Source organism: Sciurus carolinensis, chromosome 19 (assembly GCF_902686445.1).
Source record: "Sciurus carolinensis chromosome 19, mSciCar1.2, whole genome shotgun sequence".
Classification (NCBI taxonomy): domain Eukaryota; kingdom Metazoa; phylum Chordata; class Mammalia; order Rodentia; family Sciuridae; genus Sciurus; species Sciurus carolinensis.
The window spans coordinates 8770791-8795000 of NC_062231.1; the positions used below are offsets into that span (position 1 = coordinate 8770791).

General features: G+C 38.8%; 1 pseudogene; it reads right to left on the minus strand.

Moving 5' to 3' along the window:
* Positions 1-24210, minus strand: part of LOC124971186 (E3 ubiquitin-protein ligase RNF168-like) — a 63167-nt pseudogene that overhangs the window by 2556 nt on the left and 36401 nt on the right.

Consider the following 24210-nt stretch of genomic DNA (forward strand, 5'->3'; position numbering starts at 1 on the left):
TCTGTACACGTAAACATTGAACTTGGGCAGGCATGCTCATGCACACTGTATTCCCAGCTACTCAGGAGATTAACACGGGAGAATTAAAAGTTTAACATTAGCCTTCACAATTTAGTGAGACCCAGTCTCAGAATAAAAACCAAAAAAATGAGGAATGCTATTGATGTAGCTCAGTCATAAATCAGTCAGTTTTTCCTGGGTTCAATACCTACTACAAAAGAACATAAGCAAAACCCACTGAATTGGAATATTTTTACTCACATTACAGTGGATATTTTCTCAATCAAACTGTATCAATAAAATTATGTAGAGAAAACACCTGAGCTCCATGACTTCCAGCTAAAACTAGTCTTGAGCCTACAAAAGAATTCTATGAAGGTCCATGTGTTCTGGTGCATGTAGAGGCAGATTTTTAAGAGCCAGATTTGAATTGTAGGTAATCACTACTGAGAAAGAAGCTCAGAGAAGGAGAAGAAAGCAGATGCTGCTGGTTTTCAGGTGTGTTTCAGGGGTGGGGCTGCATTTTCCTTCCAAAATGTTATGTATTTTAAATTTGCAAACTTCCTTCCCTACTATTTATTTTGGTAACATGTCTTAAACTACTTTATTTCCTTTATGGAATAGTTAATTTGTAACCCTTTATAATAGAAGCATCTCCTCAATGTGCACACTTCAGTTTTATTCATGTGATGAATTCATGACCTGTAGTGTTGAACACATTTTCTTTTCGACATTTAAAAGTGTTAGTACCATAGACTTGCATTTGCTATTGTTGAGTCATTAGATATTGCTAAGGAAATAAACCACGATTTTTTTTTATTCCATCTGGATGCTCCAACTTCAAAAATTAACAAAATGAACATTAAAAGAGAGTTCCATTCATTGCCTATGGTAACATAAAATTTTGAAGGAGAATAATTAGAAGAGAATCACACTCCCTTGCATTCAGGGAGTCCAAATCTGTCTTTCTTGGCCCCTTTTCATCCACATGAGTCTTGGCAAGGCCTATTTTTGTCCTCCCTGCCTAGAGGAATCAGGATGGAACTACCTCATTTGGTGAATTAGCACAATTTGGAGCATTGAATCATGGTTCCTATCAGACCAGGCATGGGCTCTGAAGTCTCTACAAATCCCCATCCATTCACTCCTCAGTGCTTTCTCAAGGAAGCCTCCTCCCCTACACTGCCACAACTGCCCACTCTCACTAGAGGAAGATTTCCAACAGATTTCAACCAGAAAGCTGTCCTGCAGCTCTGTGCATGTCCAAAGACTTTGAGGGATGGAGATGAACCAGCTCACCTCAGAAACACGATGAGTCCTGTCTATCATGCTGTGCTGAACAAAACTGGGCTACCCTGTCCACCACTCTCCCAAACTACCCACAATGTGCTTAATGGGACTGGGTCAGTTCCACGTGGGTGACAGGTTAGGCATGTCCTTATCTTTGTGCTTCCACTGGCTCAGGCATGATGAAATTTGGACTGCTGTCCCTTGTGTGGGCATGCAGACTCTCACGACCATAGGAGTTTATTGCTCCCCAGGCATGTCCTGCCACCTGGGCCTCTAGCTCCTCTAAATTTCCAGCACCCTGTGTCAAGCCCTCACTTGGTACCAGCAGCTCTTTTCCCTCTGTCCATCTGCCTTGGAGGTGCCCTGTCCAAGTGTGAATGGGAAGTTTTCCAACATTGTCATTGGGTTCAACCCATCACTTCCTTTACTGTGACAAACATGATGTGCACCATATTAAACTAGAGAATCAGCCTGAGGGAACTGGGAGAAAAAGTTGACATAGTGAGTAAGGAACAGATTCCAGGTGGAAACCCATGTTCTGAGAGTCCATCTTTCTTCAATTTTCACATCAAAGTCTGTAGACATGACCCTTACATCTCCCATGGAGGAAAAATTCTTTGAGCCCAATTCAGTGTTCTTTCCCTCAGTTTTACATGCTCAGAATGGATGACATTAATCTTGAATCTTTTGGCATCCCTTCCATTAATTCAGAATTGCTTTCTCATAGTTCATATTAGAAAGATGTTTATTGTACTAAAGCAAACCATGAAATAATGAGACTCACTCTTTAGAATATTAAAGTGCCTATTCAACTACCTTTTAGCACTTCTATAGCATGGAGAACATGTACATATCAACCTTCAAGTACAACATTTATCATAAGAAAGTCAACATTATATTATGCTCTACTTTTTATTTCATTTTGCTTCCTGGAGGCCACTAGTATTGATACCATGATGCTGTTTTTTATGTGCATTGACACTTTATGTAAAATCTATCTACCAGATTCTTCCCAATGATAATAAATTTGTCTTTATTATTAAGTATCTCCTTAGAAATTTTTTAAATATTATATGTAAACCACCGTGTTTTATACAGAAATTGTTTTCTTTTTTTGAATTTCTCTTTACTTGTGACTTGCTTTACTTGTGACAAAAACTCTCATGTTTGTTTACTCCACATTGGCTTTGTAACTAGAGGCTTGAAGGAAACCATAGCTCTGTATGTTTTCATTTTATTTCACCTCAAGTTCAAAGGCATACACATTCTAATCTCCTTACATTTTCAGTAAAAGAAACAGTTTAAAAAAGCCTATTTCTCAGTACATTAAATTTTGAAAATATAGTTCATAGCTGATAGGTGAAAAATATCAAAGAAAATAAAAGACTCAGAAAATTTAACTCTTTTTATTCTGTTCTTCAATATTATATCTCAGTAGTATCATTTAAGAAAAGCATCAATTCCAAGTTGAATTACAATTTTAAACAATTGGATATTTTTACTTTGATTTACATGAAAGGTTGTCTTGGTTTAGTGCATAAAATCTTGCTCTTTTCACATATGTACAAAAATGTAAAATTTAATCAGTTTGATTTTATTGCCTTTTTAATATGTTTGCATTACTCAGTTATAATAACTGTCAATAACTGCTTTGAAAATTCTTTTAATTTCAGACTTTATTTTGACATTTATATTCCTTTTTCTAAATTGTAGGCCAGGTAGACTTGCAAAAAAACCCAGGAACAGAATTAATTGGATGTTTGACAACATGTCCTCAAAGATTATAAAAAAGAAGAAACATGTTATCACTGTCAAAGGATTATTTAGGTTGTATGCATTAAGATATAAAAAACTGTTGGAGTGATAGGTATATATTTGAAATATTCAAAAAGCATTCTTGTTGCTATTTGCTATTGTAGCACAATGCATAAACTGCTTAAAATATTTAAATTCAGATTCATGAATGAACTCTTCTTTAGTGTACTACCTCATTGTTATTCTTGGACCACTGCTACTGTCATCAATAGAGAGCTTGCTACATACTCAGAAACCCAGATCCTGTCCCAGGACTAGTGACTCCATCTATGCATTATGAACACATGCAATCTATGTTTGTGCTCATTACAATTTGGGAAGCAATCATCTAACTCAATATAACTTTCTCATCTGAGGAATATACAAAATGTGCAGATATATTCTTTTACTTTAATTTTTCATTTTATTTCACAAAAGTGTAGGCTATACACTTTTTTTGAACTTATGTTTTCCTCTTTCCTCAGAGTTATATAATACTTTAGATAAGCAAGCATTATAAAAAAGTATTTTATTGAATCATCTTTGTCAGAACCAGTTCTCTTCACTCTCATTAGGTTAAGTTAAAACCTCTGTGAATGATCATGAGGTCAAAATGTCATTTAGACATTTATTCTTATTTCAGGAACCATTGACATTCATGGATGTGGCCATTGATTTCTCTCATGAGGAATGGGAATACCTGAACCTGGCTCAGCAGAAATTATACAGAGATGTGATGTTGGAGAACTACAGAAATTTGGTCTTTCTTGGTGAGTGAGCTTCCCTTCAGAATTCCTGATTCACTATCAGTATTGAATGTCCTTCCTTGGAATATATTGGGAAATTGTTGATATAGACAGGAAATTTTAATTATATTTTTCTATGTTTAACCTCATTCTTTCTTGATATGATGTACACCCCTCACTTCAGATTTGTCAAAGAAATTCAACAGGATTATTTATTTTGACCAACCCCTTAAAGTCCAATGTATTTCCTTATCTTTGACTCATTCCCTTTACTGTTGATAGTTGGAAATTTTCTCAGGATTTGAAGAGTGAAATGTTTTTTATATATTCTAATGGGTGTGTCAAGAAACAATATTTGGAGAAATAATTTTCCAGAATCTGGCCTTACTCTAATAAACACAGTAGTAGGACATAAACATCAGTAATTATAAGGAGGATTCCCAACAGTCATTCCATTTTCCAGTAAACAATCCTCACTGTCTCCAAGCCATTCCTAGTCACCTTTTTTTTTTATTTATTTATTTATTTTTTTTACGTTTACATAGGGTAATGATGTTTATTATATTTTTCCCCTCCCCCCCACCCCTCCCACCCCTCCCACCCCTCTTTTCCCTCTACACAGTCCTTCTTTCCTTCATTCTTACTGCTCTCCTTAGCCTAACTCTAAACCTAACCCTAAACCTAATGCTAGCCCGTCCCACCCCCCATTATATGTCCTCATCCGCTTATCAGCGAGATCATTCGTCCTTTAGTTTTTTGAGATTGGCTTATCTCACTTAGCATGATATTCTCCAATTTCGACCATTTGCCTACAAATGCCATAATTTTATCATTCTTCATTGCGGAGTAATATTCCATTGTATAAATATGCCACAGTTTCTTTATCCATTCATCAACTGAAGGGCATCTAGGTTGGTTCCACAATCTGGCTATGGTGAATTGAGCAGCAATGAACATTGATGTGGCTGTATCTCTGTAGTATGCTGATTTTAAGTCCTTTGGGTATAGGCCAAGGAGTGGGATAGCTGGGTCAAATGGTGTTTCCATTCCAAGCTTTCTGAGGAATCTCCACACTGCTTTCCAGAGTGGTTGCACTAATTTGCAACCCCACCAGCAATGTATGAGTGTTCCTTTTTCACCACATCCTCGCCAACACCTATTGTTGCTTGTATTCTTGATAATCGCCATTCTAATTGGGGTGAGATGAAATCTTAGGGTAGTTTTGATTTGCATTTCCCTTATTACTAGGGATGTTGAACATTTTTTCATATATCTGGTGATTACTTGTACATCTTCTTCTGTGAAGTGTCTGTTCATTTCCTTAGCCCATTTGTTGATTGGATTATTTGTATTCTTCGTGTAGAGTTTTTTGAGTTCTTTATAGATTCTGGAAATTAGCGCTCTATCTGAGGTATGGTTGGCAAAGATATTCTCCCACTCTGTAGGCTCTCTCTTCACATTTCTGATAGTTTCCTTTGCTGAGAGAAAGCTTTTTAGTTTGAATCTATCCCAGTTGTTTATTCTTGCTTTTATTTCTTGTGCTATGGGAGTCCTGTTAAGGAAATCTGATCCTGAGCCAACAAGTTGAAGATTTGGACCTACTTTTTCTTCTATAAGATGCAGGGTCTCTGGTCTGATTCCGAGGTCCTTGATCCATTTTGAGTTGAGTTTTGTGTAGGGTGAGAGATAGGGGTTTAGTTTCATTCTATTGCATATAGTTTTCCAGTTTTCCCAGCACCATTTGTTGAAGAGGCTATCTTTTCTCCATTGCATATTGTTGGAACCTTTGTCTAGTATGAGAAAATTGTATTTATTTGGGTTTGTGTCCATGTCCTCTATTCTGTACCATTGATCTACCTGTCTATTTTGGTACCAATACCATGCCGTTTTTGTTACTATTGCTTTGTAGTAGAGTTGAAGATCTGGTATTGCAATACCCCCTGCTTCGCTCTTGCTACTGAGGATTGCTTTAGCTATTCTAGGTTTTTTATTCTTCCAGATGAATTTCATAATTGCTTGCTCTATTTCTGCGAGGTACATCATTGGGATTTTAATTGGAATTGCATTGAATCTGTATAGAACTTTAGGTAGTATAGCCATTTTGACGATATTAATTCTGCCTATCCAGGAACATGGGAGATCTTTCCATCTTCTAAGGTTTTCTTGAATTTCTTTCTTTAGTGTTCTGTAGTTCTCATTGTAGAGGTCTTTCACCTCTTTTGTGAGATTGATTCCCAAGTATTTTATTTTTTTCGATGCTATTGTGAATGGGGTAGTTTTCCTAATTTCTCTTTCTGAAGATTCATCACTTATGTATAAAAATGCATTGGATTTATGAGCATTGATCTTGTAACCTGCTACTTTACTGAATTCACTTATGAGTCCTAAAAGTTTTCTGGTGGAATTTCCAGGTTCCTCTAAATATATAATCATGTCATCAGCGAACAGGGATAGTTTGAGTTCTTCTTTTCCTATTCGTATCCCTTTAATTTCTTTGGTTTGTCTGATTGCTCTGGCTAGAGTCTCAAGGACGATGTTGAATAGAAGCGGTGAAAGAGGGCATCCCTGCCTTGTTCCAGTTTTTAGGGGGAACGCTTTCAGTTTTTCACCATTTAGAATGATATTAGCCATGGGCTTAGGTAGATGGCCTTTATAATGTTTAGGAATGTTCCCATTACCCCAATTTTTTCTAGTGTTTTGAGCATGAAGGGATGCTGTATTTTATCAAATGCTTTTTCTGCATCTATTGAAATAATCATGTGATTCTTAACTTTAAGTCTGTTGATATGGTGAATGACATTTATTGATTTCCGAATGTTGAACCAACCTTGCATCCCTGGGATAAAACCCACTTGATCGTGGTGCACTATGTTTTTAATATATATTTGTATGCGATTTGCTAAAATTTTGTTGAGAATTTTTGCATCGATGTTCATTAAGGATATTGGTCTGAAATTTTCTTTCCTTGATGTGTCTCTGTCTGGTTTAGGTATCAGGGTGATATTGGCTTCATAGAACGAGTTTGGTAGGGTTCCCTCCTCTTCTATTTCATGGAATAGTTTGAGGAGTATTGGAATGAGCTCTTCTTTAAAGGTTTTGTAGAACTCGGCTGAGAACCCATCTGGTCCTGGACTTTTCTTTGTTGGTAGGCTTTTGATGACCTCTTCTATTTCATTGCTTGAAATTGGTTTATTTAAGTTGTGTATGTCCTCCTTGTTCAGTTTAGGTAGTTCATATGTCTCTAGAAATTTGTTGATGTCTTCAAGGTTTTCTGTTTTGTTGGAGTGTAGATTTTCGAAATAGCTTCTAATTATGTTTTATATTTCAGTCTTGTCTGTTGTGATGTTTCCTTGTTCATTCCGAATTTTAGTAATTTGAGTTTTCTCCCTCTTTCTCTTTGTTAGTGTGGCTAAGGGTTTATCAATTTTATTTATTTTTTCAAAGAACCAACTATTTATTTTATTAATTTTTCCAATTGTTTCTTTTGTTTCGATTTCGTTGATTTCGGCTCTGATTTTAACTATTTCCTGTCTTCTACTACTTTTGGTATTGGTCTGCTCTTCTTTTTCTAGTGCTTTGAGCTGTAGTGTTAACTCGTTTATTTGTTGATTTCTACTTCTTTTTTTGAATGCGCCCCATGAAATAAATCTTCCTCTAAGTACTGCTTTCATAGTGTCCCAGAGATTTTGATATGATGTGTCTTTGTTCTCGTTTACTTCTAAGAATTTTTTTATTTCCCTCCTGATGTCTTCTGTTATCCATTCATCATATAATAGTGTATTATTTAGTCTCCAGGTATTGGAGAAGTTTCTGTTTTTTATTCTGTCATTTATTTCTAATTTCAATCCATTATGATCTGATAGAGTACAAGGTAGTATCTCTATCTTCTTGTATTTACTAACAGTAGCTTTGTGGCATAAAATATGGTCTATTTTAGAGAAGGATCCATGTGCTGCTGAGAAGAAAGTGTATTCATTCTTTGTTGGATGGTATATTCTATATATGTCCGTTAAGTCTAAATTGCTGATTGTGTTGTTGAGATCTATAGTTTCTTTATTCAATTTTTGTTTGGACGATCTATCCAGTGGTGAGAGAGGTGTGTTAAAATCGCCTAGTATTATTGTGTTGTGGTCTATTTGATTTCTGTAATTGAGAAGGATTTGTTTGACGTACGTGGATGAGCCAATGTTCGGGGCATAGATATTTATGATTGTTATGTCTTGCTGATTTATGCTTCCCTTAAGCAGCATGTAATGTCCTTCTTTATCCCTTCTGACTAGTTTTGGTTTGAAGTCCACATTATCTGAGATGAGGATGGATACTCCAGCTTTTTTGCTGTGTCCGTGTGCATGGTATGTTTGTCCCCATCCTTTCACCTTTAGTCTATGGGTGTCTCTTTCTATGAGATGAGTCTCTTGCAGGCAGCATATTGTTGGATTTTTCTTTTTAATCCAATCTGCCAGTCTGTGTCTTTTGATTGATGAATTCAGGCCATTAACATTCAGGGTTATTATTGTGATATGATTTGTATTCCCAGTCAATTGACTCATATTTGTTTTTGACATGATTCGGTTTCTCCTTTATTTGGCTATTCCTTTAGGCTAGCGCCTCCTGTTGCTGATTTGCATCGTTGTTTTTCATCTCTTCCTCATGGAATATTTTGCTGAGAATGTTCTGTAATGCTGGCTTTCTTTTTGTAAATTCCTTTAGCTTTTGTTTATCATGGAAGGATCTTATTTCATCGTCAAATTTGAAGGTAAGTTTTGCTGGGTATAAGATTCTTGGTTGGCATCCATTTTCTTTCAGGGCTTGGTATATGTTGTTCCAGGCCCTTCTAGCTTTTAGGGTCTGGATTGAAAAATCTGCTGATATTCTTATTGGTTTCCCTCTGAATGTAATTTGATTCTTTTCTCTCGCGGCCTTTAAAATTCTGTCTTTATTTTGTATGTTAGGTATTTTCATAATAATGTGCCTTGGTGTGGGTCTGTTGTAATTTTGTATGTTTGGAGTTCTATAAGCCTCTTGTACTTGGTTTTCCATTTCGTTCTTCAGATTTGGGAAATTTTCTGTTATTATTTCATTGAATAGATTGTTCATTCCTTTGGTTTGTTTCTCTAAGCCTTCCTCAATCCCAATAATTCTCAAATTTGGCCTTTTCATGATATCCCATAGTTCTTGGAGATTCTGTTCATGATTTCTTACCATCTTCTCTGTTTGTTCAACTTTGTTTTCAAGGTTAAATATTTTGTCTTCAATGTCTGAGGTTCTGTCTTCCAGGTGTTCTATCCTATTGGTTATGCTTTCTATGGAGTTTTTAACTTGGTTTATTGTTTCCTTCATTTCAAGGATTTCAGTTTGGTTTTTTTTCAGTATCTCTAACTCTTTATTGAAATGATCTCTTGCTTCCCGTATTTGGTCTTTTAACTGTTGATTGGTGCGATCATTTAATGCCTGCATTTGCTCTTTCATCTCCTCCTTCAATGCCTGCATTTGCTCTTTCATCTCCTCATTAGCTTCCCTGATCGTTTTAATTACGTACATTCTGAACTCCCTTTCTGACATTTCTTCTGCTGTGCTGTCATTGGGTTTTATTGATGTAGTATCTAGGTTTGTTTGGGACATTTTCTTCCCTTGTTTTCTCATAATGGTCAGTTGTCAGTGGGACCCTGAGATATTGCAGTTTTCCACTATTGGCTTATAGTGTCCCAGTAGATTTCCAGTGTATCACCTCCCAGCCTTCAGTAGCCTGATGTCTTGGAGGAATCTGATAAAGCAGCTCATTCGAAGAATACTGCCCCTAGCCCCCTACTGGTTCCACGTTTTGGAACTGGCTCTGTGCGGAAATGCTCTCACTGTGGGCCTGCACCGTGCAGCTGGCCGTGTGGGAAGAGCCCACTGCCGGAGTGTGGAAGACTACCTTGGGAAGACTCAAGCTGCCCTGCCCGGCTCTGCTAAGCCACCTCTATCTGGGCCTGCCACCCGGGCTGAGCTTTACCCAGTGGGCAGACTCACCCGTGGCTCCACTTCAGTCCGAGTCTCTCAATGCCTCCCCTTCTTAACTCCTGGGTTGTGGAGCGACCGGGGGTGCAGTCTCCCTCTAGGCCGCCATCTTGGATCGCCCCGTGAAGAGAGCCCGCAGCCGGAGTGGGCAGAGCCGCCTGAAGAGGTCTCCAGCTACCCTGCCCTTATCCCTGAGGCTGATTGCAGATCGAGGCTCTCTGCTGGTTCTTTGCAGGAGTACACTGCACTGCAGGGGCTCCGGGACTCGGAGCCTGCTCTGTTCAGACAGGCTCTCACTAGCGGGCCAGTTCCGTTCGGAGAACCTGGAGAAGCTGGCTGTGTGGGCGGGGCCCACCGCCGGAGTGCGCAGGACTGCCTGTGGATGACTCTAGCTGCCCTGCCCGGCTCCGATAAGCCACCTCTATCTGGGCCTGCCACCCGGCCGAGCTTTACCCAGTGGGCAGACTCACCCGTGGCTCCACTTCAGTCCGAGTCTCTCAATGCCTCCCCTTCTTAACTCCTGGGTTCTGGAGCGACTGGGGGTACAGTCTCCCTCTAGGCCGCCATCTTGGATCGCCCCGTGAAGCAAGGCATTTTTAATAGGTGAAATTAAATTGGATCCAAAGAATTTATGAGAAAATACAAGTACATAATTTATAGAAATGTGAGATTCCCCTCTATAAATATGGTTCTTTACATAGAATGTCATTTCATTTTTTAATATTTCAAAACTTATAATGACTCAAACTATAGTAGTTGCTTATATCAATATAATTCTATTTGGTTTACGAAAATGAGAAGCAAAATCATAAGTCATAAGAGTGTTAAATTAAAACTTGTGTCTTCACTGATATCATTTATACCAATATATAAAACTTAAAATCTCTGGATGACATATGTAAGCTATCTGACAAGAAGTGATTGAATTTAGAAAAATGAAAACTAAAATTAATTGTTATTCCCTATGAAAAAATTGACTAGCAGGATCTTAATTAAAGAAGCAAACCTTAGAAGAATATATCCTCATTGCATCATAGAAATCACAATCCTCTGGCCCAAATAGGACTGTTGGAGCTTTTGTCTCTTCTGCAGCTATTGGAAATCCCACTAGTAGGCTCAAATTCCCTCCTCCTACAGCCTATCTAGGACCCACACACAAACTAATTTTGCATCTGTGGACACAAAGACACTCACCAGATGACTGAGAAAGGGAGGACTTCGTGCAGCTGAGAAGAGCACAGACAGTTGTAAGTTTTATGGAAAGGATGTCTTTAAGTCCTGTCTCTGCAGGCCTGTAATTTTAATGTCTGCAGGAAGGTGACAAGATCTCACTGGAGAACACAGAACAATGGCTTCTGCAATGAAGAATGTCACCTGTCTCTTAGTTTTACTTTATTCCCTGGTGGATAATGGCAACCAAACTTTTCTCTAAGTTCCCTGGACACATCTGGAGAGGGATCTTGATTGGAATCATGTCCTCATCATTCGACAGATCCAGTTACTCTGATCGTAAGATCAAGTTAGTTCAGAAATTTTTCACAATTTACTATGTCTCTACTTTGAGATGAGGAATTCCTGGCACCTTCCATCGTTTGCCAGTGACTCTGAGTGTCCTCTCCCTACAGTGTGTGATGGGCCCCTATTCCCTATCTTGTTCCCATATGGAGCACCTGGTGTCTGGGTATTGTTGATTCTGTATGCCATCATTTCCAAACTGCAAACTTCAGATTTCAAGCTCTGAATGAGATATTAAAATCAATTTTGAATGAAATGAAAAATAAAAAAGTAGAGGCAGAGCTGGAAATCACATGTTTATGGGATCAGAGGCAGATTGAGCATCGTTAGAGCTGAGCCAGAGCCCAAGGTGCAAGTTCACGCTAAGAAACCTGAATTATCAGCATTCATCCTTACTAATGGAGATGGGGGAGGGATGCATATGCTCAGAGAAACCATGTAAAATTAGACTTGGTTTCCTGTATACTTTATATGAAATTTTGTAAAGCTTTAATGTCAAAATGAAGTCCTGTGACCTGGAGTCAAAAAAAAAAGTAAAATCCTTTCAAGCAGACCCCATATTTCTCTAGGTGTTGGAATCAGAAGATAGTTCTTTATGACCACCATTATCAATATGTGAAGGGTTAATACAGGTAAGATAACATGAAGAATTAGTTACTTCTAGAGAGAATTGGAAACTTGAACAAATGAAAATAAATAAAATGAAAACTGTAACCTCTAGTGGCTAAAATGCCACATGGTTGGGGTTGGGGTATTTTGAAAACTGCAGAAGAAATTTACAACCAGTCCAAAGCAAGAGACCTCCAAAGCCCTGTTAGAGGAAAATGTTACATAGGAGGAGAGTGCAAGAAGTTGAACAAGCATGCCAGCATATGTGTGAATATGCAAGATGCATCTGGGGAGGAGAAGGCCAAGGGCTTCATTCACTGTGGAAAATTTTACTCCCCACATGCAGCTCAATGCTGGCTCAGTCCCACCTCTGCCTTTGGTGTCCTGGGTTTTGCCCTGCTCCTTTGCATAGTGTGATGGGCTGAGAAATCTGACTCCATGAGAATGTTATAGGCCAGACTCTAAGGGAAATGACTGAACAGACTCCATTTTGCTCTGAGACTCCATGTTATGTAGGAAATAAGCTTCTCCCATGGGAACACCCCACCTCTGTGCCCATCAATAGTTACTTGGTGTGACATGTTTAATAATACACAATGGCAACTCCTATGTAGTAAAGAATTGCTCTCTTTTGATTCCTATTGCTCCTAAACAATGCACCATGTGAACAGTGATTGTGTGGATGTTAGTAACCATTCTTTAGTTTGTACCTAGGTAAGGGTCATTTTGACCCACTTCTCCCTCTGTTGATGATCTCATGAGGTTAATGTGTAATTTTGAATCATAGCAACAGACACTTATGATTAATGTAATTTTTGGTATTAGAACCCCTACAACCCTGTGGTCGGTGCTGTTCTCCCAATAGCCATTTTTTGGGGCATTGTATGAGACAGTCAGCTGGCCGGCTTAATAAAGACTCTCAAATTTGGACTTCTCAGTGGTGATCTGTCTCTTAAGTTGCTCCCCATAACACATAGCATGGTTAAGTTATCACCAAGGTCCCACCTTGAAACCTCTTCCACAGGTACACTCATTCCCTGGGAGGCTTCTGGAGTGAGTTGAGACAGAGGGGTTGGTTTCTGTCCACCCAACTTTGTGGAGTCTGCTTTTTTTGTGGAATCCCTGAGAGCTCTTTGGAGAGATGCAGAAGTATAGGCAAACATCCTTGTTCTACTGTGGACTTGGTATGTGATTTGGGGCAGGTGAGTCCAATCTCTCTTTGTCTTAGTTTCTCTGATTTTTAATAGAAAAATGACTCCATCTGTAACTGTGAGGATTAGGGACCAATATACTGATACTTGAATGCCACATCTTTTTCCTACCACTCCAACACTTGACACGGTTCTGTTGGAGTAGAGGATCCAACACTTGACATGGTTCTGTTGAAAGATCATCTTCCCTCTTGGGGGGGGGGCATAGGTGTGGCATGTCACCATGTGCAGTTGCTTTTAATACTAATAATATATCCTTAGAAAAAAATTATATCCTTAGATTCAGATTATAGAGAATACTGCAGAGATTTCATGGTGCTGGGACACAAAATAATGTAAAATAAAGTTTAATATTAATACTTATATGAAATTGTAAATAAGCAATTATGATTTTCTCAAATTTATAAGGAGTCTTGATTTCTTTAGTATACAAATTCTCTAAAAGTTATATATAGGTATATGAGAATGTATTCCTCTGAGTTTTGATGTGGTGTTTGGTCTTCATTGCTTTCTTAGGGTTTACGACTAAGTTTAAGAATATTTTTCCCACTTAATAAAAAATAAATAGTTTAATCATAAGTACAATTTGTATTCTTCCTATGATTAGTTCTTTAAGGATCAAAATAGAGTTTTACTCTGCCATTGAGTACATGAAATAGAATAAATATTAACTATTAGCTGATTCCTCTCTTCTGTGTTAGTAACAACAAAAACTTTCCACTGTTAATAACTAACAGAGTTCTTGGAAAGAGTAACTTCTATAGAAACTTAATGACGTAGTCTTTCAGGGAAATTATAACTAAATGGATCATGGTGCTCTGTACCTTGCTGGGAACTGTTTTTTTTTTTTTTATTTTAAGCTATCATACAGTAAGAACATGTTTCTTGAATAAGATCATTAATTTTACTCTTGAAGATTTTTTACTTAACATTTCCTTGTATTAACCATGAAATGATGTAATCAATACCAAAGAAAAAACATACAAAAAGATTCTGTGAACAATAAAAATTCAGATTCAGCCTCAGAACACGTGGTGTCTCTGTGTGCTGTTTCTTCATTGCAGATGCCTCCCATCCACCTACAACCCCCAACTGCTATTAGGGCTGGACCCCGGCACCTGGTGTTGTGATGGACAATCACTTTGAATCTGTATATCACTTCTTACCAGAAGTGTGGTAATGTGGCCATATTATCAATATTAATTCTGCCTATCCAAGAACACTAGAGTTCATTCCATTGTCCAGTGTCATCTGTCTTCAGTGTTACAGAAGTTTGACTGTAGAGCTCTTTCACCTCTGTGGTTGGATTTATTTTTAAAGTTTTTAGTTTTATTGTTGAAGGATATTGTGAATTTTTTTTTAAAAAAATTCTATTTCAGTGGATTCATTATTGATGTCATAAAAGGGTATTGATTTTCTTATGTTGGTTTTGTGGCTTGATTCTTTCTTGAGTTTGCTTATCAATTTTGGAAGTCTTCTTGTGGAGCATTTGGTTCTTGTATGTATAGGATCTTATTATTTGCTAACAGTGAAAATTTGAATCTTTCTTTCCTATTGGTATCCCTTATTTCCTTCTCTTGCCATTTGCTGTGCTAAAATTTTATATTCTGTATTGACTAGGAGTGGAGAGAGTAGACATCCTTGTCTTCCTTCTAATTTACAATTTTTCCCTGCTTGGTATAGTATTGGTTTTGGGTTTGTCATGTGTAGCCTTTTTCATGCTGAGGTAAGTTCCTATTATGCCTAGTTTCTTCAGGGTTTTTATTATAAATTAGCACATTTTTAAAAAAAAATTCTTGTTCGACATCTATTGAGATGACCATTTAATTTTTAATTTGCATATGTTGAACCATCCTTGTACTATGGAATGAAACAAACCTGGTCTTGATATACAGTCATCTTAATGTGCTTTGGAATATAATTTGCTAACATTAACTCAAGTATTTTTTCCACTCTGTTCTCAGGCATGTTGCTCTGCAGTTTTCTTTTGTTTACGTGTCCTCACCTGGTTCTGGTATCAGTGTAATCTCAGCTGCATTAAATGAATTTTGAAGCATTTTTCTTCTCTTTCTGTTCTGTGGAGTAATTTGAGAAGTAGATGACATTAGTGTTTTTTTTTTTTTAAAGGCGTGGTGAAATTCATCCAAGGCTATATCTGGTCCTGGACCTTTCTCTTTCATATGACTTTTAAACAAAATATTTTTAACTGGTCCCAGCTGTGCATGCCTGGTATCCCAGTGGCTCAGGAAGCTGAGGCAGAAGGATTGCAAGTTCAGAGTCACCCTGAGCAATGTAACAACACCCTGTCTCAAAGAAAAATACAAAAAAGAGTTGGGGATGTGGCTCAGTGTTGAAGTGCACCCAGGTTCAATTACTGGTACAAAAAAATCATTTTTATTAGCATATTATAATTATCTTATTAGTAGGTTCTCTGTGACATATCTGTGTATGTGCATGACATCATTTGATGGTTTCATTTCTCAGTACCTCACTTTTCCCTCATCCTCCATTCTATGAACCTCTACTCCACTGTTCTCCATCCTATTTTTGTATGATGCTCTTTTTTCATTTCATTGGAAATGAAGAAAAAATACTTGAGTTAATGTTAGCAAATTATATTCCAAAGCACCTTAAGAAGACTGTATATCACTTTTTTCTAGCTTTCACATTGAAAACACTTGTTACTTGACTCTCTGAGCCTGGATTATTTTACTTAGCATGAAGTTTATTCATTTCCCCACACATGAGATAATTACATTCTCCTTTATGACTGACTGGAATGAGTACATATGTATAGAGATGTGCTGATACACTTTTTAGAAATTTTACCTGCCAACACACTGGACCTCCCATGTTCAAGTCCAACCTGCTCTTTTGTGAATCAGGGAACAATGACCCAGGGAGTGTAAGATCTCATATGAAGCCTGTGGGGCCCTCTCATTGTGACTTTCACTGCTTGTATACCACCCAACCAGCCTAGTGACCTGAAGAGTGTCCTTCATTGTCTATGTTGACTACTAACCTGTCTCTGTGGCCCAGATTTTCAATACAATATTGGGCCTGAGAGAAGAAAGTTAGTTGGAAGTTGAAATGTCACCATCCTTTAGGTGTTTGATATAGGACTTGGCCCTTTCCCACAATTCTACCCCTTTTGTTCATTCATTAAGCTATCTTTAGCAACTTTACAGTGGCCAGATCTTCATATAATACTTTTGTTGATCTGGCCCTGAGTTCTGGTTGGAGGCAGGAAATCTGGGATCAGAGCAGGCCTGGGCCCACTGGCTGTGTGAATTTTATTAAATGGCTTCACTCTTCTGGAATTCACGTTTTCTGTGTTGTGAAGTAGGATTGACAGCTAATAATGGTGACAGTTAATAACAGCAGGGGCCATTAAGGAGCATGTGTTTGACTAAAGTGTTGAGGACTTTTATACCTATTTCCTTCACTGGAAGCAAGAACTCCATGAGCAGAAACCATATGTATACCCATCAGAGAGAAGAGGAATGCTGAACTATGTAGAAGTTAACTTCCTCCAGATCATGCAGCTAGCAAATGGTAGCTTCATTGAAGCTGAGGGGACAGAGATGCAAACACAAAAATGATCATGATAAAGTGATGGCAGGTCTTGATCTTGGACTTGGTGCAGGTGACGGGAGGCTGTGCTATGACTTGGAGTCAGTGGGGTCCCCACGGAGGTTAGAACAGAGGCCAGAGTGCAGGGCAGAAGCAGGCTGCACTCTTGTCTTAAAGAGGTGACTCAGAGAGGAGCAATGCAGGAGGCCTTGACCTGTATGACCATTCGCTTGCAAGGATGGGGCCCTCTTGTTGCTTCAGAATTTGGCATGTAGAAAGGTAGGATATGGTTGTAGGGCCTAGCTGGGTGCCCTGAGCTCCTTGCTGTTTTTTGTACAAGTACAAAGGTGCACAGAGGGAGGGAGGCCCAGAGAGTAAATAATCTGTGTAAAACTCATTCATTTTGGGGTGAACATCTTGAATTGTCAGAATTCTCATTTCATATTTATTTTAATCTACTGGGATTTCACTAATGAAATACCAGAAACTATGCACTGTATTAACAGCATAAGTTTATTTGTGCACTTCTGGAAACTTGGATGTCTAAGATCAAGTCATAATTAGTGTCTGGTGAAGAATTGCTTCACCACAACTTCATACACACTGTGCTCTGAAGCATTTTATCCCCTCAAATGCATATTTTGAACCCCTCAATGATGAAGATATTAGGAGGTTGTTTCTTGGGAAGATGATGAGGTCATGAGGCTGAAACTTTCAACAGTGGAATTAGTGAGTTTATGAACAAAGTCTCATAGAAAAGGAGGCCCCTTCCACCATGTCTGGACACAGGCAGAAGCTACCATCCATTATAAATGTCCTCACCAGACATTGAATCTCCTGGTGCCTTGATCTTCCACACTGAAAAATAAACATCTGTGTCTTTTAAACAAGCCAGTCTACTCTAGTTGATTATAGTACACTGTCTTGCTGTCTTGCTGTTTTGTCAAAGGGTGAAATGAGAGGTCCCTTTTTTTGTTTGTTTTTTTGAAGGACAATAATTCCATTCATGTGATTCCACCCACATGACTGAATAACCTCCAAGTCCTCACCTCCTATCATCATCTTCAGGGTTTAGGATTTCAACATACAAGTTTGGGAAAGACATTCAGACCATAATAAAAAGTGATGCACTTTCTTCACTACAAGTGTCATATCATTGCTCAATGAATAGGCCTCAGTGCTTCTTCTCCTTCACTTCCTGTATCCTTGAGGACATGTGTACCATCAAGTGGTCCTCAGGGAGAGTCTATCTTCATATTTGAGGGAACAGCTGCTGTGCAAACACCCTGGGGTTTAAGACTGAGTGCGACATCTAAGTGGTTATCAGCCCACACTGGCAAGAACTTTAGGATCTGGCAGCTGGGCAATAAAACCCAGCCCCCAAAGGGGTGAGGAGAGTGTGTCCAGAAGAGAGTATATCAGTCTTACCCCAGTCTTTGGATAATTGCAGGATGTCATAGGGACAGACAAATCATATATTGGGCACACAGGAGAGATGGAGAAGAAGTTTGGCCCTGGATAGACATGAGAAATTTTTGTTCTGCCAAGGCTCGTGCTAAGCCACCAAGATATTCAAATATCTACTCATACAGGGGTCTAGAACTGGGCCATTTTGTCCCACATGTGTATAACCAAGCAGGACCTGTGAGTAAGTTTTGACTCCTTTCTATTTTGTGGGCATTAAATTGGCAAAGAATCCTTCAGGGATTAAGAGAAGTATCTGTGTATTCATCAGGGTAGTCACTCTGAATTTGAAGTGGCTCCTTTCCTGGTGGCCTCTAGTCTAATGAAGAAAGCATGAAACCCATGTGGCCCTTTGTGCTGACAGTAGACATTGCTAATGAATTGTGGAACCATTCATTGCCAAAAGCTGACTAGCACTGTTATGTAGAGACAGCAATGCTACCTCAGGTAAAACTTGTGTGCACATTGGACTACAAAATCCTGAGAATCATCCAAGGTTAAGGAATCATTTGTCTGAATAGCTTGGCTTATGCTGTGGTGGTCATGCTTGCCTGTCTGTTGGGCCTCATTTTTGTCTCTTTGATATAATTCCATGTTTCAAACATGTAAGCTGCTTATGTGGTTTGAAGTTAAACCCATGGTGAAAGTACACTGAAGTCTTGGCTCTACCCTTGTCATGTCTATTTCCTCTCACTTCCCTTTGTGAATATCTGCTTAAGTGGTTCTGCTTTCTACTGCTGCTTGTTCTGGTAGGTGGCAAGCATAATGATATGTTCTTAAGTCCCTTCCTTTCTTACCCAAAAGGTAGTGCTACTTTATATACTGTCTGTCCCTTGCTTTCATACTTGATGAAACAACCTGAAATTACTCCACATCTGTAAAAGTTTTAATTTTCCATGGTGTCAATAGGCCACAGTGTATTGGAACTGATTTCCATGATAGACATTAGGACTACTTCTGAGCTTCATTTCTTAACAATTTTGTTGTAATGAATGGCTCTGGGCCTCTACTTTATTGTCCTGCAAATGCATCTTCAGGGGTCCATTTGTACAAGGAATATTTCTAGAACAATAACTAAATATGTCTTTGATGTTTAAAAATAGAACTAATTTTCTGAGGAGTTGCATAATTTTACTATATCCCAGAACGTATAAAAGATTATTTTTCTCTGTAGACTCCACTGTAGAAAATGGCCAACCTTTGGAAATTCTGTGCATGATCAAAATGTACTTGTCATTTTGTCTGCATTTTTTGAGGGAATCATTTTTCTTTATCTTTATGTTTTTTTTTTTTCCTTTTGATGTGGTTGATACCATGCCATTGTTATAGAAAGATATAGCTGTGTTCTACCCTTAGTATTTCCTGATCAAAGAAAGAGAGATGCTGAAACCCACTATTTCTTCCTAATATGATGATCACCAAGACCACAGTGAGTTTTGGTAGCTTGTGTATTTCAATGAAGTAATTAATTTAAGTTCTCAAGTCTATGGACTGAGAGTTGTACACAATTTTTTAAATTTAATTTTATTTTTTTAATTTATTTTTATTGTAAACAAATGGAATACATGTTGTTTCTGTACATGGAGTAACAGCATACCATTTGCATATTCATACATTTACATAGAGTAATGATGTTTGATTCATTCTGTTATTTTTTCCTTCCCCTCACCACTCTCACCTCTCTTTTCCCTCTATACAGTACCTTCTTCCATTCTTGCCCCCTCCCACCCCCCATTACTTATCATCATCCACTTATCATTGAGATCATTTGTCTTTTGGATTTTAGAGATTGGCTTATCTCACTTAACATGATAATCTCCAATTTCATCCATTTGCCTGCAAATGCCATGATTTTATTATTCTTTATAGTTGAGTAATACTCCATTGTGTATATATATATATCACAGGTTCTTTATTCATTCATCAATTGAAGGACATCTAGGTTGGTTACACAGTTTGGCTATTGTGAATTGAGCAGCAATGAACAATGATGTGGCTGTATCTCTGTAGTATGCTGATTTTAAGTCCTTTGGGTATAGGCCAAGGAGTGGGATAGCTGGGTCAAATGGTGGTTCCATTCCAAGTTTTCTAAGGAATCTCCATACTTCTTTCCAGAGTGGCTGCACTAATTTGCAGCCCCACCAGCAGTGTATGAGTGTACCTTTTTCCCCACATCCTCTCTAACACCTATTGTTGCTTGTATTCTTGATAATCATCATTCTAATTGGGGTGAGATGGAATCTTAGTGTAGTTTTGATTTGCATTTCTCTTATTATTAAGATGGTGAACATTTTTCATAATTTTGTTGATTGCTTGTAGATCTTCTTCTGTGAAGTGTCTGTTCATATCCTTAGCCCATTTGTTGATTGGGTTATTTGTATCCTTCATGTTGAGTTTTTTTGAGTTTTTTATATATTCTGGAAACTAGTGCTCTATCTGAAGTATGAGTGGCAAAGATATTCTCCCACTCTGTAGGCTCTCCCTTTACATTGCTCATAGTTTCCTTTGCTGAGAGAAAGCTATTTACTTTGAATCTATCCCAGTTATTGATTCTTGCTTTTATTTCTTGTGCTATGGGAGTCCTGTTAAGGAAGTCTGATCCTAAGGCAATGAGTTGAAGATTTGGACCTACTTTTTCTTCTATAAGATGCAGGGTCTCACTTCACAGAAGAGGATCTACAAGGAATCAACAAACATATGGAAAAATGATCAACATCTCTAGTAATAAGAGAAATGCAAATCAAAACCACCCTAAGACTCCATATCACCCCAATTAGAATGGCAATTATCAAGAATACAAGCAACAACAGGTGTTGGAGAGGATGTGGGGAGAAAGGTACACTCATACATTGCTGGTGGGCCTGCAAATTAGTGCAGCCACTCTGGAAAGCAGTATGGAGACTCCTTAGAAAACTTGGAATGGAACCACCATTTGACCCAGCTCTCCCACTCCTTGGCCTATACCCAAAGGACTTAAAATCAGCATGCTACAGAGATACAGCCACATCAATGTTCAACGCTGCTCAGTTCACAATAGCCAGATTGTGGAACCAACCTAGATGTCCTTCAATTGATGAATGGATAAAGAAAATGTGGTATATATATACAATGGAATATTACTCAGCCATAAAGAATGATAAATTATGGCATTTGCAGGCAAATGGATGAAACTGGAGAATATCATGCTAAGTGAGATAAGCCAATCTCAAAAAACCAAAGGAAGAATGATATCGCTAATAAGTGAATGATGACACATAATGGGGGGTGGGAGGGGTTAGTGTTAAGGTTAGGGTTGGGTTTAGGGAGGGGGGCAAGAATGGAGGAAGGAAGGACTGTATAGAGAAAAAAGAGGGGTGGGAGTGGTGGGGGTAAGGGAAAAAATGGCAGAATAAATCAAACAACATTACCCTATGTAAATTTATGATTGCACAAATGGTATGACTTTACGCCATGTACAAACAGAGAAACAACATGTATCCCATTTGTTTACAATAAAAAAAAAAGAAAAAAAAAGATGCAGGGTCTCTGGTCTGATTTCAAGGTCTTTTGTCCATTGTGAGTTGAATTTTGTGCAGGGTGAGAGATAGGGGTTTATTTTCATTCTGTTGCATATGGATTTCCAGTTTTCCGAGCACCATTTGTTGAAGAGGCTATCTTTTCTCTATTGCATATTTTTGGCACCTTTGTCTAGCATTAGAAAATTGTATTTATTCGGGTTTGTGTCCATGTCCTCTATTCTGTACCATTGATCTACCTGTCTATTTTGCTGCCAATAACATGCTGTATTGCTTTGTAGTATAATTGAAGTTCTGGTATTGCGATACCCCCTGTTTCATTGTTCCTGCTAAGGATTGCTTTAGCTATTCTGCGTTTCTTATTCTTCCAGATGAATTTCATGATTGCTTACTCTATTTCTGTAAGGTACGTCATTAGGATTTAAATTGGAATTGCATTGAATCTGTATAGCACTTTTGGTAGTATGGCCATTTTGACAATATTAATTCTGCCTATCCAAGAACATGGGAGATCTTTCCATCTTCTAAGGTTTTCCTTAATTTCTTTCTGTTGTTCCCTGTCAAGCAACAAGGTCCGATGTATCTCCTCAGGGCCCGCCTGAGGAGAATATGGGGCCAAGCAGAATGATGAGTGTCGGCAGCAATGGAAACCCACCAGAGCCAGGAGGTCTGTCAGAGCACGAAGCACAGCAGGAACTCATTTATTGAGGGAGTTACACAGCTTTTATGTAGGGTGGGGGCTAGGTGGGAACCAATCAGCTTAAAGGTCAGCAAGGTACAGGGAATTCACGAGGGAGAGAGTCCCATAGGATTAAATGGCAAGCACAAGCTGATCACGTTCATGGAACTGCTGCTAACCAATCCCAGACAGTAGGGGGTGGGAATGAGCAGGCCAATCAAGGAGTTGCTGGGTAAGAACACATTTTTCAGTTTCCGGGGGAGAGTGGCAGTACAAAGAAGTCCGGGTCAACTGTTGGTGGATCAGGCAGCGCCACATATGAGGAAGAGATTATCACGAGGGTGCAGCTGCCATTATGGTGCATCCCCTACAATTCCCCTTTTTGTTTTATTAGCCCCCCCTGGAGCCAGTTGGAAGGTGGAGCTTCTGTCTTAGGTTGTCCCAGTGCACTTGTGATCTTACTCGTCTCTGAATACTCCACAGTGCCTCAACAGCTCAGGGGGGAGGGCAGCCACATCAAGAGCCTATCTTAGGTTGTCCCAGTGCACCTGGGATCTTACCCATCATTGGCTCAAGGGGTCTCCGGGGATTAACCTTGCATTATCATTATATGCCTCCTCATAACCAGTGGCTAGTCATTGGTATTGTACTTGGACACTTATTAATTGCACTGCCTTCAAACGTTTCTGTACGAACTGTATGACCTTATTGAAAATGTAGGGGTCAAAGGTAGGTGCTATAAGGAGAAGGAAAAGGGGACCAAGCAAGGGAAGTAAGTAAGGGAGCCAGCCATGTAAGCTTGTCCAGAAGAAGCTAGAATGAAGCTCAGTACACCATTTTTTCAGATTTTCTTGCAGTTGCTTGATCTTGTCATAGACAATTCTGGACCGATTGGCATAACAGCAGCATTCCTGCTGAAGAAACAAATAAAGTCCTCCTTCCCTGGCAGTTAGTAAATTAAACTCTCTCCCAAGTTGTAGGACTACTGCTGCAAGGGAATCTAATTGTGCCTGGAGGTATCTAAGATTGCACCAGCTACTTATTGCATATCATTTATTAATTGTTGTGAAGGTCTATTATACAAGGCAAGAGATGTGCCCATTCCAGCAATTTTGGCTCCCACTTTAGTAGCTACCTTGTTAACATGTTCATAAAGAAGAGTCATGCTCATTTGGGTATTGTGCATATCCATCCTCTGAGGCTGGTGCTCTCACGTATTGTTGCCTCAACATCATTAGTTGGACTGTGCTTACACGGTCCTTGATAAAAGCTATTAGCCTATTTAGAATGCAGGGGCCAAAGGTTAAGAGTAAGAATAAAATGACAAGTGGCCCCAGTAAGGTAGAAATCAAGGTGGTTAACCAAGGGGAGGAATTAAACCATGATTCAAACCAGGCTTGCTGTGCTTCTCGCTCCTCCTTCCGTTTGGCTAGTCCTTCTCTAACTTTAGTCATAGATTCTTTAACTAGGCCTGAATCGTCAACATAAAAGCAACATTCTTCACCTAGGCTACACATAATCCTCCTTGCTGTAGGAAAATTAAATCTAATCCCCTCCTGTTTTGCATCACTACTTCAGCTAGGGAAGTGAGGGATTCTTGAAGGTGGGAAATGGAGTTTTCTAGCTTCTCAATATCTAGATCAATAGCTGCTCTTAAATCAGAGTAATGTTGGTTCTGAGTTATCAAGGAAGCTGTTCCTGTTCTGGCTCCTACGGGTCCCATACCCAGAATCATGCTTAGGGTTATGGCCATAAGAGGTTCCCTCTTAGTCCTAGGGGGGCTTCCTCTTAGTCGTAGATAGAAGTCTTCATCT